The sequence below is a fragment of the Enhydra lutris genome, unplaced genomic scaffold (genome assembly GCF_002288905.1).
Source record: "Enhydra lutris kenyoni isolate GAN:26980312 unplaced genomic scaffold, ASM228890v2 scaffoldscaffold4, whole genome shotgun sequence".
Classification (NCBI taxonomy): Eukaryota; Metazoa; Chordata; class Mammalia; order Carnivora; family Mustelidae; genus Enhydra; species Enhydra lutris.
Window position 1 is genome coordinate 3,126,589 of NW_019154088.1, and position 14,057 is coordinate 3,140,645.

Consider the following 14,057-nt stretch of genomic DNA (forward strand, 5'->3'; position numbering starts at 1 on the left):
ATTTTTAAAGATTTTTTTTATTTATTTGACAGACAGAGATCACAAGTAGGCAGAGAGGCAGGCAGAGAGAGGAGGAAGCAGACTCCCTGCTGAGCAGAGAGCCCGATGCGGGGCTCGATGCCAGGACCCTGAGATCATGACCTGAGCCAAAGGCAGAGGCTTTAACCCACTGAGCCACCCCAGGCACCCCAAGTTCTGTTATTTTTAAAGCCACTTAATGGGTGATAATTTGCTACACAGCCATAGGAAACTAATGTATTATAGGAATAATCCATCACATACTATGGCCTCTCAGTGACTTTGCTTCTTCCTTACCAATGATCTTCTATTCTCCAGCTCAGCCACCCTCTCTCATGCTCACACTCTGGAACCATGTTTTCAACCAAACCACTCCACCATGAAACCTCCAGCGAGCCTACTGTCTCACCATCCACCCATCTTCCGGCTTGTTTATACACTCAATTGCTCTCATTTCTGTTTTTATCCCTATCTCTTCTTGCCTGCACTCAGCTTAAATTCCAAGAACTCACTGGTCAGAGTCCCAGACTCTCTTGCCCCTTTATCATTGATCAAAGACACCTGCAACACCTTGACCCTGGCTGAATCAACTATCCACTGTCTTCATGTGCTGGGATGGCTAGGCACTGCTGAGGAGAACACAGAAAACTGACAGCACTAAAATTAACCTCATTAACCTCAAGTGGCCCTCGATGCTGGGACCACACACTACTCAGCAACCCACACTCTTCTCTCTCCAAATGGACAGAACCTACCCAACTACTCTCATCCATGCCTTTGTTTTTCTCATTCAATGGCACAGAATTTCCTCCTTTACTTGAAAGTTAGTTCCTCCTCAGTTCCTAACCCCAGTCCCTTTCATTATGCCAGCGATTTTCACAATCAGCCATCCCTTTCCTCTCCTGCATCTTCTCTTCCTCCTCCTCCACGTGCACCTTCCCATGAACACTTACACATGCTGAAGTCTTTCCGATTACAAAAATCCCTCCATTCTCCAAAACTCTTCAGCCACTGCGCTCTCTTAGAGATCATCTGCATGGGTTGCCTTTCTTTTTTATTTCTAAATCTTTACTTCCTCTAAATCAGCTCCTGAAACTATAAATCGGCCTGTGCCTTCATCACCCCACTGATGACTCACCAAGACTGCTGCTGGTCTCCATGTCCCTACGTCTAATGGACACATTCCATCCTTAAATTACTTGACTTCCAAGTGGCGTTCTACCCTACTGACTATACCCCTTCCTTTGTACTCTTGCCTTTGCTTCCTATGGCTTCTAGAACACCATGACAACACCCATGACTCTTCTTCCCTGAGCTCTCAGGATGCTCCTTCTCATTCATAAATGAACCTTAATTCATAAGTTCCTCTTCCTCCACTCATTTTTAAATATTGACATTTTCCAGGCCGTCTTGTATTTTAATCCATTAATTGCCACTCACTCTCACAGATTGATTTACTAGCTTTAAGCCATTATCTCCTAAATATTACCTCTGTCCTAACCTCTCTTCTGAAGTCCTGATCCATATGTACAGATGTCTATCAAAATTTTTTCCTGTGTCTCTTACTGGCCTTTTGAATTCAACATGTCCAAACCTTAATTCGTAAGCTCCACCACCACCCTCTGGCCTAATTTATGTCTTTCCAAATAAATTCCTTTCACTAAATAAAATGCCCTCTACAGGCAGCTAAAGTATTAACTCTGGGGTCACACTGGACTATTCCCATCTTCATTCTTTAGCCATCCTATGCATTCTGTTAGTCATATCTGAATGGCACGTATTGCATGGAGCACTGGGTGTGGTGCAAAAACAATGAATACTGTTACACTGAAAAGAAATTTTAAAAAATTACACAGGAAAAAAATAATAAAAAGTTAAAAAAGAAAAATAAAACACTAAAGAATAAAAAAAAAAAATTCCTGTCTATTCACTTCCCTTTTTCGTATGAGGAATCCATACAGCTTTCGTAAGTTCATGTTCTCCTATGACAACACATTCCTGTTCACATTCAGCTCTTATCCTTGCTACTTCAAAATCCCCTCACCTCCTCTCTTTCCTTTTGCATATGCTAAAGCTGCACTCAGTTTAATCCCCTCACTAATAGTGCCATCTCTTAGTTCTTTCTTTTGCAACCTCAATCTCTCTTCCTCTAGAGACTCTTTCTCTGCCTGGAAATGTGTTTGTGTTTGTCACTGTGGAAACCCCTCTATAACCTGGATTCTGCTTCAACACTATTTTTGCTTCTTCCTTTTGTGGGTGGTTGGGGCAGAAGGAGAGGGAGGGAGAGAATCTTAAGCAGGCTCCACACCCAGCACGGAGCCTGACGTGGGGCTTGATCTCATGACACTGGGATCATGACCTGAGCCAACGTCAAGAGTAGAAGTCTTAACTGACTGAACCACCCAGGCACCCCTATTCTTCCTTTTAACATTAAACTGCTTCAAAGAGTGGTGAACACTCAATGATGAAGTTCTGATTCAGGTAACAACGGAGAAGCTTATAGCAGAGTAACTCTCTTGACAACTGCTATAAATTCTGAACAAAAATTTTTAAAAACTCTTTGAAGGCACTGGAGAGCAACCTAAAGCTGGAAGGAATAGGACTCTATTCCTATAATGGGAATATAGGAATAGATGGGAAGCCCAATAAGCGCTATCTACATTTGACTAAATTTTCCCTTGAGGGAAACAGAGGGAAAGCCCTCTGTTCATGGGCTTCATGGGGATAAGCCTCAGGAAAAAGCTGCTATGGAGCCAGAGGCCTGACTCTGGGCTGTCAGAATGTCAGGAAATTAAAAAGGAGAATGCTGGAAAAATCAGAACCACCACAGATGAAAACTTAAAGATCAGCACACGAATGTCCCTCAAATTGTTTGGCCAACTCAAATGCAGGGCAATATTTTACAGATCCAAAGGAAGGCAACAGTTAGAACACTGAAAGTGAGCGAAAGTTTCAGCAGCTACCCAGTTTTAGAGTGTCAGAATTTGATGTTCAATTCTTGCTATTTAGAAGGGGTTAGGAAACACCTCTAGAGTTTCATTAAAACTCAGAAGGGCTTATTTGAGATGACATGGATGGAACTAGAGGGTATTATGCTTAGCGAAATAAGTCAATTGGAGAAAGACAACTATCATATGATCTCCCTGATATGAGGAAGTGGAGATGCAATGTGGAGGGGGTTGGGGGGTAGGAAAAGAATAAATGGAACAAGATGGGATCAGGAGGGAGACAAACCATAAGAGACTCTTTTTTTTTTTTTTTTTAATTTTATTTATTTATTTGACAGAGAGAGAGAGAGAGATCACAAGTAGGCAGAGAAGCAAGCAGAGAGAGAGGGGGAAGCAGGCTCCCCGCTGAGCAGGGAGCCCGATGTGGGGCTTGATCCCAGGACTCTGAGATCATGACCTGAGCTAAAGGCAGAGGCTTAACCCACTGAGCCACCCAGGTGCCCACCATAAGAGACTCTTAATGTCACAAAACAAACTGCAGGGAGGGGAGGGAGAGGGTGGTGGGGTTATGGACATTGGGGAGGATATATGCTATGGCGAGCGCTGTGAAGTGTGTAAACCTGGCAATTCACAGACCTGTACCCCTGGGGCTAATAATACATTATATGTTTATTAAAAAATTAAAAAATTATAAAACAAAACAAAACTCAGAAGGGCTTGAATCCCAAGAACAAGGACTATATTCTAGGACTAAAACTCAAACCAAAATAGACTAAGCCTCCAGAAGATCGAGGAGATCCACCAATAATTTAACTGCCTGCTATATTATACAATATACAATTATAAAATACTCTTCAGGATAAAAAAAAAATGAGAACTACAAAATGCCACCTACAATCTTCTGTATACCATCACTAGATATCAAAAGAAATAGGAAAATGTGACTCATAATCAAGAGAAAGCTCAGTTACTAAGAGCAGACCCACAGACAATCTGGATACTGGTATTAATAGTCAAGTATTTAAAATAAGTATTATAAATATGTTAATAAATCTATAGGAAAAATGGGAATAATGGCAAAAGAGAATTTGAGGTTACTATGTAAAACCTTACAAGTGAACTGATGGAAATTTCAGAATTTAAAAATACATAGCTAGAAAAAAATTCATTGTTGGGAGTTAATGGCACATTTATTTATTTTTTAAAGATTTATTTATTTATTTATTTGACAGACAGAGATCACAAGTAGGGAGAGAGGCAGGCAGAGAGAAGAGGAAGAAGGCTCCCTGCTGAGCAGAGAGCCCGATGCAGGGCTCGATCCCAAGGCCCTAAGATCATGACCTGAGCCGAAGGCAGAGGCTTTAACCCACTGAGCCATCCAGGTGCCCTAAATGGCACATTTGTATTAAGTAAAAGTATCAATTAATATAAAGACAAGCCAGAAGGAAATAATCAAACTGAAGCACAGAGAGAAAAATAGTTGAAAAAAATAAACCATTTTATAAACATATAGAACACTATCAAACAGTTTAATATATAAGTAATTAGAATTTCAGAAAGAGCAAATGTGGCAGAAAAAATATTTTAAGAAGTAATGGCCCCCACGTTTCCAAACTTCATTAAACATAAACTAAACCACAATAACCAAAAGATCCATGAAGCTCAGCCAAACCCAGGCAGGATAAATGCAAAGAAAACTACCCTCAAATGTAATCACTCAAACGAAAAAGCAAAAAGATGTTCTGAATCTTGGAAAAGATTATCCCAACTTCTCTTCTGAACTTCTGTTTTATATATTCAGATGCCTATCAAAATGTCTTCTTGGATGTCTTACAGTACTTTTGAATTCAACATGTTTAAAATCAAAGATAAAGAAAATTCTTAAAACTTGCCAGCAAAAAAAAGACTTACTACATAAAGAGGAATCATAAGAATGATAGCTCACTTTTCATTTAAAAAAAAAAAGAGACTGAAAGATGGTAAAACACCATATTTAAAGAGATAAAAGAAAAAAAATCAAGAAATTTACAGAGAAAATTTCCTTCAAAAATGGAGACAAAATAAAGACATTGTCAGTGAAATAAAAGCTGGGAGATTTTTGTCACTGGCAGACCTGGGCTATGAGAAATGCTAAAGGACATTCTTCAGGCTTATGCTACTAGATGGGAGTCTGGATCTAGAGACTGAAGAGCACTGACAATGGTAAATATGTCAATATTATAAAGGATGATTTTTTTCCTTTTCTTAATTTCCTTGAGACAACTGACTTTGAAACAAAAATAAGAAAGTACTGCTTATTATGTAACTTACAAAAATAAAACGTGTGACAATACTAGCACAAAGGATTAAAGGAAAGTGGTATAATGCTACTCCAGACAGACTCTGAGAAGTTAAGGATTTATCCTGCAATCCCTAAAGTAATGACTAAAAAATAATGCACAGACATAGAGCTAAAAAGTCAACTGAGGAGACAAAATAGAATACTAAAATATATTTGATTTATCCTAAGGAAGTTTAAAAAGAGAGAGAGAGAGAAACAAGAATAAAAACCAGAGGAAACAAAAGAAAACAAATAGCAACATGGTAGACTAAAACTCAATGGTATCAATAGTTACAATAAATTTAAGGGACTGAACACTCCAATAACACAGCAGAGATTGTAAAAAAGGGTGAGGAGTGACATGTAACTCTATGTTTATGAGGGACATGCTTTAAATACAAAGATATGAAAACAAGTTGAAAACAAAATAGAAAAAGAAAAAGATATACCACAAAATAGTAAGCATAAGAAAGCTTACAGCTATGTTAATATCAAAGTATACAATAAGATCAAGGATAAACAGGAGCATTTGATAATGTCACAAAGATTAATTCAACAGGAAAATAAAAATCCTATACACACACAAACACACACACACACACACACACATACCTAAGAAGAGAGCTTTAAAATACTTGAAACAAAACTGACAGAACTCAAGGGAGACATACACAAGTCTCCATAGTTTTTAATACCTCCATCTCGGTGATTGATAGAGCATATAAATACAACACAGTAAGAAGAGAAGATTTGAACACAATTTGAACCATCTTAATATTCATAAAACACTAGCTAACAACCAAAAAAGATCCACTTATAAAAGTAGAACACACGGCGGGCACATGGGTGGCTCAGTGGGCTAAGCCTCTGCCTTCAGCTCAGGTCATGATCTCGGGGTCCTGAGATTGAACCCCAAATCAGGCTCTCTGCTCTCTGCAGGGAGCCTACTTCCCCCCCTCTTCGCCTGCTGCTCTGCCTACTTGTGATCTCTCTGTGTCAAATAAATAAAATCTTTTTAAAAAGGAGAACACATGGAATATTAAGCAAGATAGACCACATGCTAGGCCATAAAACAGTCCTAATAAATTGCCAAGAATTTAAATCTACATAGCATGGTTTTGGTCATATCAGAATTAAATTAGAAATCAAAAATAATAAAAACGTACATCCCACTGATTCACTTTATTTTTTAAAACTATTCACTCATTGCTTAATCCTTTTCATCTAACTTACCCTGACTCTCATTCATATTTCCACTTTAAATGTCGTAAATGTCCTGCTGATGGTTAAATCCAGCAAGTCCAAATAAAATACTTATTCTTACACTATACACAAAAATAAACGCAAAATGGATTAGAGACCTTAATTCGAGACCTGAAACCATAAAAATCCTAGAAGAGAACACAGGCAGTAACTTCTCTGACATTGGCTGTAGCAGCATTTTTCTAGTTATGCCTCCCATGGCTAGAGAAACAAAAGCAAAATACTATGGGAACTATATCAAAATAAAAAGCTTCTGCACAGCGAAGGAAACAATCAACAGTACCAAAAGACAACGACTGAATGGGAGAAGATATTTGCAAATGACATATCTGATTAAGGGTTAGTATCTAAAAATAAAGAACTTCTACAACTCAACACCAAAAAAACCAAATAATCCAATTAAAAAACGGGCAGAAGAGGGGCACCTGGGTGGCTCAGTTGATTAAACATCTGACTCAGGTCTTGATCTGAGGGTCATGAGTTCAAGCCCTGCCTTGGGCTCCACACTAGGTGTGGAGCCTACTTAAAAAAAGATGGGAAGAAGACATGAACAGACATTTCTCCAAAGACATCCAGATGGCCAAAAGACACATGAAAAGATACTCAACAGGAGTCATCACCAGGGAAATGCAAATCAAAACCACAATGAAAGATCACCTTATATCTGTCAGAATGGCGAGAATGAAAAAGACAAGAAATAACAAGTGTTGGTGAGGATGTGGAGAAAAAGGAACCCTCATGCATTATTGATGGGAATGTAAACTGGTACAGTCACTGTGGAAAAACAGAATGGAGGCTCCTAAAAAAACTAAAAATAGAATACCATATGATCCGGTAATCCCACTACTGGATATTTACCTAAAGAAAATAAGAACACTAGCTTTGAAAAATACATGTATGCTTACGTGTATTACAGCACCATTTACAACAGTTGAGACATGCAAGCAGCCCAAGTGTCCTCTGATAGAAGGATAAAGATGTGGTGTGCCTACACAATGAAAACATTATTCGGCCATCAAAGAGAATGAAATCTTGCCGTATGTGACCATGTGGATGGAACTAGAGGCTATTCTGCTAAGTAAAATAAGTCAGAGAAAGACAAATACCTTATGACTTCACTCATATGTGGAATTTGAGAAACCAAACAAAAGAAACAAACAAAAAAGCAGACTCTGAACTCTAGAGAACAAACCAATGGTCACCAGAGGGGAGGTGGTGGGGGAGGGGTGAAACAGGTGAAGGTGTTTAAGAGTACACTATGATGATGAGCAACGAGTTGTTGAATCTCTATACTGTATACCTGAAATACAACACTGTATGTTAATTATACTGGAATTAAAATTAAAAAGTAAATATTTAACTAATTTAAATATTTAACTCATTTAACTAATTCATTATGTGGATTACTCATCAAGCAATGGTTCCTGATGACCTAACGTGTGTCTGACTCCATACTTGGGATAATAAGAGCTACTGCATAAAAAACACTTTGCTGTGTGTAAAGCACTGTTATAAGTGTTTTATAATTAGAAACTCATGTAACTGAATCTTAATAATAATCTATAAGGTGGATACAGTTTTCAAGTCAAGGAAACTGAGGCAGCAAAAGGTAAAGTCACGGGAGCCATGGTCAGAGAGGCATTAAGCAGTGGAGCCTGAATTACCAGCTCAAATAGTCTTGTTCCATGGTCCACAGTCATGTGTCTTAACCATGGTCTTCACTCCAGTGCTCACAGACTGGTGGAGCGGAGGCGTCAAGACAAGTAAACTATCCAAATTCAGTGCAGTAGACGTTTGATTCCACATTCCCAGTGTTTCTGTGCCTTATATCTTAAGACCGAGGCACTTAATAATCTGCCTTATTCCTCTGTATAAACTTATTTTCGAGAAAATACCTAATGTCATTTATACTAAAAAAAATTAGCTATAAAAATTTAACATTGCTTCATGTGCTCTCTTGGAACATTTGCATTTTAATAGTTTCTACTTGATTTAAGCAAAATACCTATTTCTAACTTTGGAATGTCAGGCATTCAGAGGACAGACGCAGGAAGGTTGTGGGAGGGGGTCTGGAGATCTGTCCAGGTGATCTTAAAAGTTACCACATGAAAAACTATGGTTTCTCTATCTTTAAGTAAGTTGGATCCATGATACTCTTAATTGCTGAGTACTATAGAATTAGTCATACGAGTTTGGAATTTACTTAACTTTATATGAATTCTTGCATCCTTCTCTGTAAATGAGATCAGTATTCGCTCCATAGGGCGGTAAAAGTTAAATGAGAGTATGAAGGCTCCCCCATGGTATGCAGCAACCAGCACATGAGGCCTGATAAACGGAAACCAAATGATCAAAACGGGTCACATTTTCCACCTCTCATTCTCTCTCATGTGACAAGGCAGTTTTGATTTTTTGTTTTGTTTTGTTTTGTTTTTAAAAAAACCTAAGTTCTATAATAGTTTGGCTTTTCATAAGATTGTAAGTCTGGGAGACTACTACACTCTAAAATAGCGATCAGAAGTTCAAAGAAGGGGCGCCTGGGTGGCTCAGTGGGTTAAGCCGCTGCCTTCGGCTCGGGTCATGATCTCAGGGTCCTGGGATCGAGTCCCACATCGGGCTCTCTGCTCAGCAGGGAACCTGCTTCCCTCTCTCTCTCTCTCTCTCTGCCTACCTCTCTACTTGTGATTTCTCTCGGTCAAATAAATAAATAAATAAATCTTAAAAAAAAAAAAAAAAGAAGTTCAAAGAAAAGCGCACACTCTCAGGCTGAGCCTTCTCTGCAAATGTGCACAGGCTTAGGTTTGTAGAAGTCAACAGTAAATCTATTCTGAGCTGAAGATAATAAAAATAATAGAAAATAAGTTATTTTTAGCCTGGAATTCTCTCCTAATTCATGCCATCTACATAATGATGTCTGCACGATCACAAATGTTTAATCCTGGGTCCTCAGAGCCTATCCAACCTCTCAGAAACCACAGCAGACTGTTATTTTTTTTTTTTTTTTTCAAAAGAGGAGGTGGAGGGGAACAGGACTGCAGTTTGAAAACTGGATTTGAAATCGGATTGTTCATTTTGAATCCACCATGACCAGGAAGTATTCCCTGACTGAGAGGCAGAACTTCAGAGACACTGGGAGCCTAAAGATTCCAGACATGCCACTGGCTTTTACAGGGCACGAGGGTGGGTGGTGGGGTGGCTCAGTTGGTTGAGTATCCATCTTTGGCTCAAGTCATGATACATAATAACCCCAGGGTCCTGGGATTGAGTCCTGAATTGGGCTCCTTGCTCAGTGGGGAGCCTGCTTCTCCCTCAGCTTGTGCTCTCTGACAAATAAATAAAATCTTAAAAAAATTTTTTTTAAAAGGCACAAGGGTTAAGTTTTTCATTTCACAATTTCCATTTCATCCTCATTAAAGTCAGTGAAACAATAAACCTTGGTCTGTTGAAACTGATCTTCAACAGAAAATTCCCAAATGCTTCTTACGTTTTGATGATGTGAAATTAGGGAAGGCGGAAGTGAGGATTTGGAAAGGTGCTGGGGTTCCAGCCACATCAGACAAGTCCAGAGTAGTTAAATAATCGTCCTCAATGAAGATTGCTGGGGGAATAAGGCTTACAAAATTCTTTTCTCCCACTGCATGAGAATAGGACCTTCAGTTAACTGTCCAGTTTTGTTCTTAGGACAAGCTGGGGATATGTGAATTATGTTACTCGGGAACACTGCTTACGGTGAAAAAGATCCCTGACCGGCAGCCTGAGTCGGTACCGAGAAGACACCAATACCCCACAAAAGAAGCCTTATCTTCACAATTCCCCAAGTGTAAGACTCTCCCGGCTTGGGGGAGATGTCCTTTGTGGGGTCCCTAAAAGTTAGGCCTGCAGAGTTGTTATAGGAAACCCTGGATCCCATGGTACATGAGGCTTGTATGTCATGGGACCTGCCTGACGTGGACCTTGTCTCTTTGTATTCGAGCTGTCACCTGGGGTGGGGATTCAGAAGCAAGGATTCCCCCAAGGTGTGCCTGACACATCCCAGCAGGCAAGTGGTTCCGGTCCCACTGCACAGACTGGTGCCAAGCAGTCGAGGAGAGTCTCAGGAGTTTGGATGTTAAGTTAAACCAAGTAAGATCCACCACCCCTTTCCCCAGCTGGTACTATTAGTACAAAACAGAGGAGATAATATGGGCCAGAGGAAAAGTAGTAAATTCCTGTGAACAAGTTTTCCACTTAAAAATGACCGTAAAATGTGCCTGTGTTGCTCCACCGGTTAAGCATCTGCTTTTGGCTCAGATCATGACCCCAGGGTCCTGGGATGGAGCCCTGCCTAGGGCTCCCTGCACAGTAGGGAGTCTGCTTCTCCCTCTCCCTCTGCTGCACACTCCCTTTGTCAAATAAAATCTTAAAAGAATTTTTTTTTTAAATAACAGTAAGATAGTATCTGCTGTTATTAAAAAAAGAAGCAACATTTCCTTTCCATGTTTCCTGGTCTCTGGTTGTAATTCTGAAGTCGTTCTTATAAAACAAGACCCCTTTTAATTCCTGGAGCTGTGCATCTTTGAAACGGAAGCTGAGTAACAGTGCTCCCATCTGCTGACATTTGCAGTTTCAGAAGACCTTCAGAGAAGAGTGGGCCACGGCAAACAGAAAGTCACAAGAACTCTCCAAAGTGTAAAATAGTCTCTATGTCTACAGCAAATGTTGGCATACTTTTGCTTCTCGTTCTACTACCTTCTCACTCCTCACTTCAGGGTGACCTCCTTCTCTTAGGGCTTGTATACTAAGAATATCTTTTGAGAACCTTATCTCATCTCTTCTTTCTCAGAGGTCTGTCTTCTCCCTAGAATTTATTTCAATTTTATCTCTCTGGGTCTCAACTACCCTGAAATACCCTTGACTAGGAACGCCAAGGTCAGGGGTGGCTCTGTAGCTGGTGCTAAGAGTGGTGTTTGAGGTACGTGCCTCACCCTCAGTGCCAGGCTTGGGAATACACTTTCCTATTTCACTGCACATCTTAGGTTAGCTTCTGAGAACCTAAGAATGGCACAGGTGGTTGAGAAATTTCATGGCAGGGAATTAAGGGAAATATTTCATGGGCAGGGAGAGGACAGGTGCCATAGTTGTAGTGGACTACAGGAAAGACTGAAGCCTCAGAAAATGGAGGCTAGCAGGCGGCTCCCTGGAATGGTGACAAGAAGTTGTGAGAACTTTATCCTCTCCATGAATTTCACCCTGGGTTTTTGTTTTTTTTTTTTGAGAAGCACTCCTGGTGCCTTTCCTCATACTATATATAGAAGGGACAACCGCTCACGTAACAATAGTGGGCATGTCAGCTGTGACAACTGCTGTATCCTTTGGGGAAAAGCAGCCAAATACTGTTCATGTTCCTAACACCAGTCATTCTTCTCCTGTACATTTACTCTAAGAAGCAAAAGTAAACTAGCAAAGCCATATACATGTTTCTTAAGACCCATGAAGGCTACAGAGCATTATGGAATGGGCTAAAGCGTCAAAGAAAAGAAAGCAGAATACCTGTATATCCACTCCAAGTACAACACTGAAAACATGCAGGTACATGTGGACAAAGACCGAATGAAAAACAAATGAAAACAGTTGTAACAAGATGATAAAATTATGATGTTACATCTCTTTTTTAGGTTATTACCTTGTTCTAAATTTTAAATGAAAAATTAAAATAACACTTAGGGAAGCGTGGGGGGCTCAGTTAACTGTCTGACTCCTGATTTTGGCTCAGGTGTCATCTCAGGGTCATGAGATCAAGCCCTGCATCAGGTTCAGTGCTCAGCAGGGCGTCTGCTTGGGTTCTCTCTCCCTTCTGCTGCCCCTCCCCCACTCTGTGCTCATGTGCTCGGTTTTCTCTCTCTCAAAAAAATAAAATAAGAACACTTATTCAGGTGCGTGTTAGGAAGGATATTTTCTCATCCTCAAATGCATTTATGTGTGCTATGGGTTATTTTTATTCCTAGGGGATACAAAATATTCTTGGATTTGGATATACAGTTGTTTTTCATCTGGTTTAGGTATGATTAAATCATAGTAGTGCATGGTTACATAGACTCTACAATGTGCTAGGCACTTCGAGTGTATCAACTCACTTAATTCCCACAACAACCTTTTTAGGTCGTTACTATTAAATTCCCATGAAGCAGATGAGGAAACTAAGCTCAGAAAAGTGGAGTACCTCCAAGATCCTGACTTAGCTGGTGAGTGGTAAGAGATAGGACTCCAGTTCTGACAGTTTGGCTCCAGAGTCCGTGCCCTAAACCACCGCCCCAAGCCCTATGCAGGGGATTACCAGAAAATGGACCACTGGTTTCCACCTCAGGCCAATGTTCTTTCTAGTGCACTGGACCATACCTCATCTGGCAGATGAGAAAACTGAAAACAAGTTTTGAGTGGCTCACCCATAGTTACATGACTAGCTAGGGGTTGAGATCTAAATTCCTGATTTCTACTTCAGTGATCCCTGATTTTTTACTCCAGTGATCTTCCTATTATCCCAGACTGCTGGGAATGAAAAGAAAAATATCTAGCTTAGGACAAAAGTGAATGAAGAAGACCTCAGGGAAATCTAGTCTAAAACCTTTGAAAGGAAAAAAAAAATCTTCCTTTTCTTTTGCCTTTTTAAAAAGAGTTATTTATTATGGGGGTGGGGGCAGAGGGAGAGAGAAAATCCCAAGCAGAGTCCCCACTGAGCTCAGAGCCTGACATGGGGCTTGATCCCAGGACTCCGAGCTCATGACCTGAGCTGAAATCAAGAGTCAGAGGCTTAACCAACTGAGCCACCCAGTGACCCTCTCTTTATCATTTAATGGGACTCTGTCCTGACACTGGCCATTGTCACAGATAGTCATTTGTACTTGGGAATTGGTGACCCCCATGGGAGGGCAAAAACGTGATGGAGAGGACAGGGGCATCTGGGAAATACGGCCAACATGGTGCATATCTGGTGCTCTAGGGTGAACTACGGGTATGTGTCTGTGTCTGGTGTTCTATCGGGTGAACTACACATGTGTGTCTGTGGATTGTGTAGAGTCCTGTGGAGAAATGACATGCCCATCAAGTGGGCCTACTGAAAAATACACTAACCACTTTCTGCTTTAAAAAAACCTAAAAAACAATAAACAACAAAAAAAGTGGTTGTGAGAAAACTGACCTTGGAGGGTAGGATGGTCACTTGTATGTCAACATGGCTAGACTATAGTACTCCATTATTTAATCAAACAGCAATCCAGGTTTCGATGTGAAGGTATTTGAGAGATGTGATTAACATCTATAATCTGTTGACTTCAAGTAAAAGTCACCCTTGAGAATGTGGGTGGGCCTCACCTCATCCTTTGAAGGTCTTCAAAAAATAACCCGGGGTTTCCCGGAGAAAAAGTATTCTGCCTCAAGACAGCATGAACTTCTGCCTGAGTTTCTAACCTGCTGATCTGATGTACAGACTTCAGACTTGCCAGCTTTTTTTTTTTTTTTTTTTTTTTTTTAAA

At 40.1% G+C, this 14,057-nt stretch overlaps 1 protein-coding gene across 1 annotated transcript in view; it reads right to left on the minus strand.

Moving 5' to 3' along the window:
• LOC111159558 (ryanodine receptor 3) overlaps positions 1-14,057 on the minus strand; it is a 353,621-nt gene that overhangs the window by 338,491 nt on the left and 1,073 nt on the right. The window lies entirely within an intron of this gene.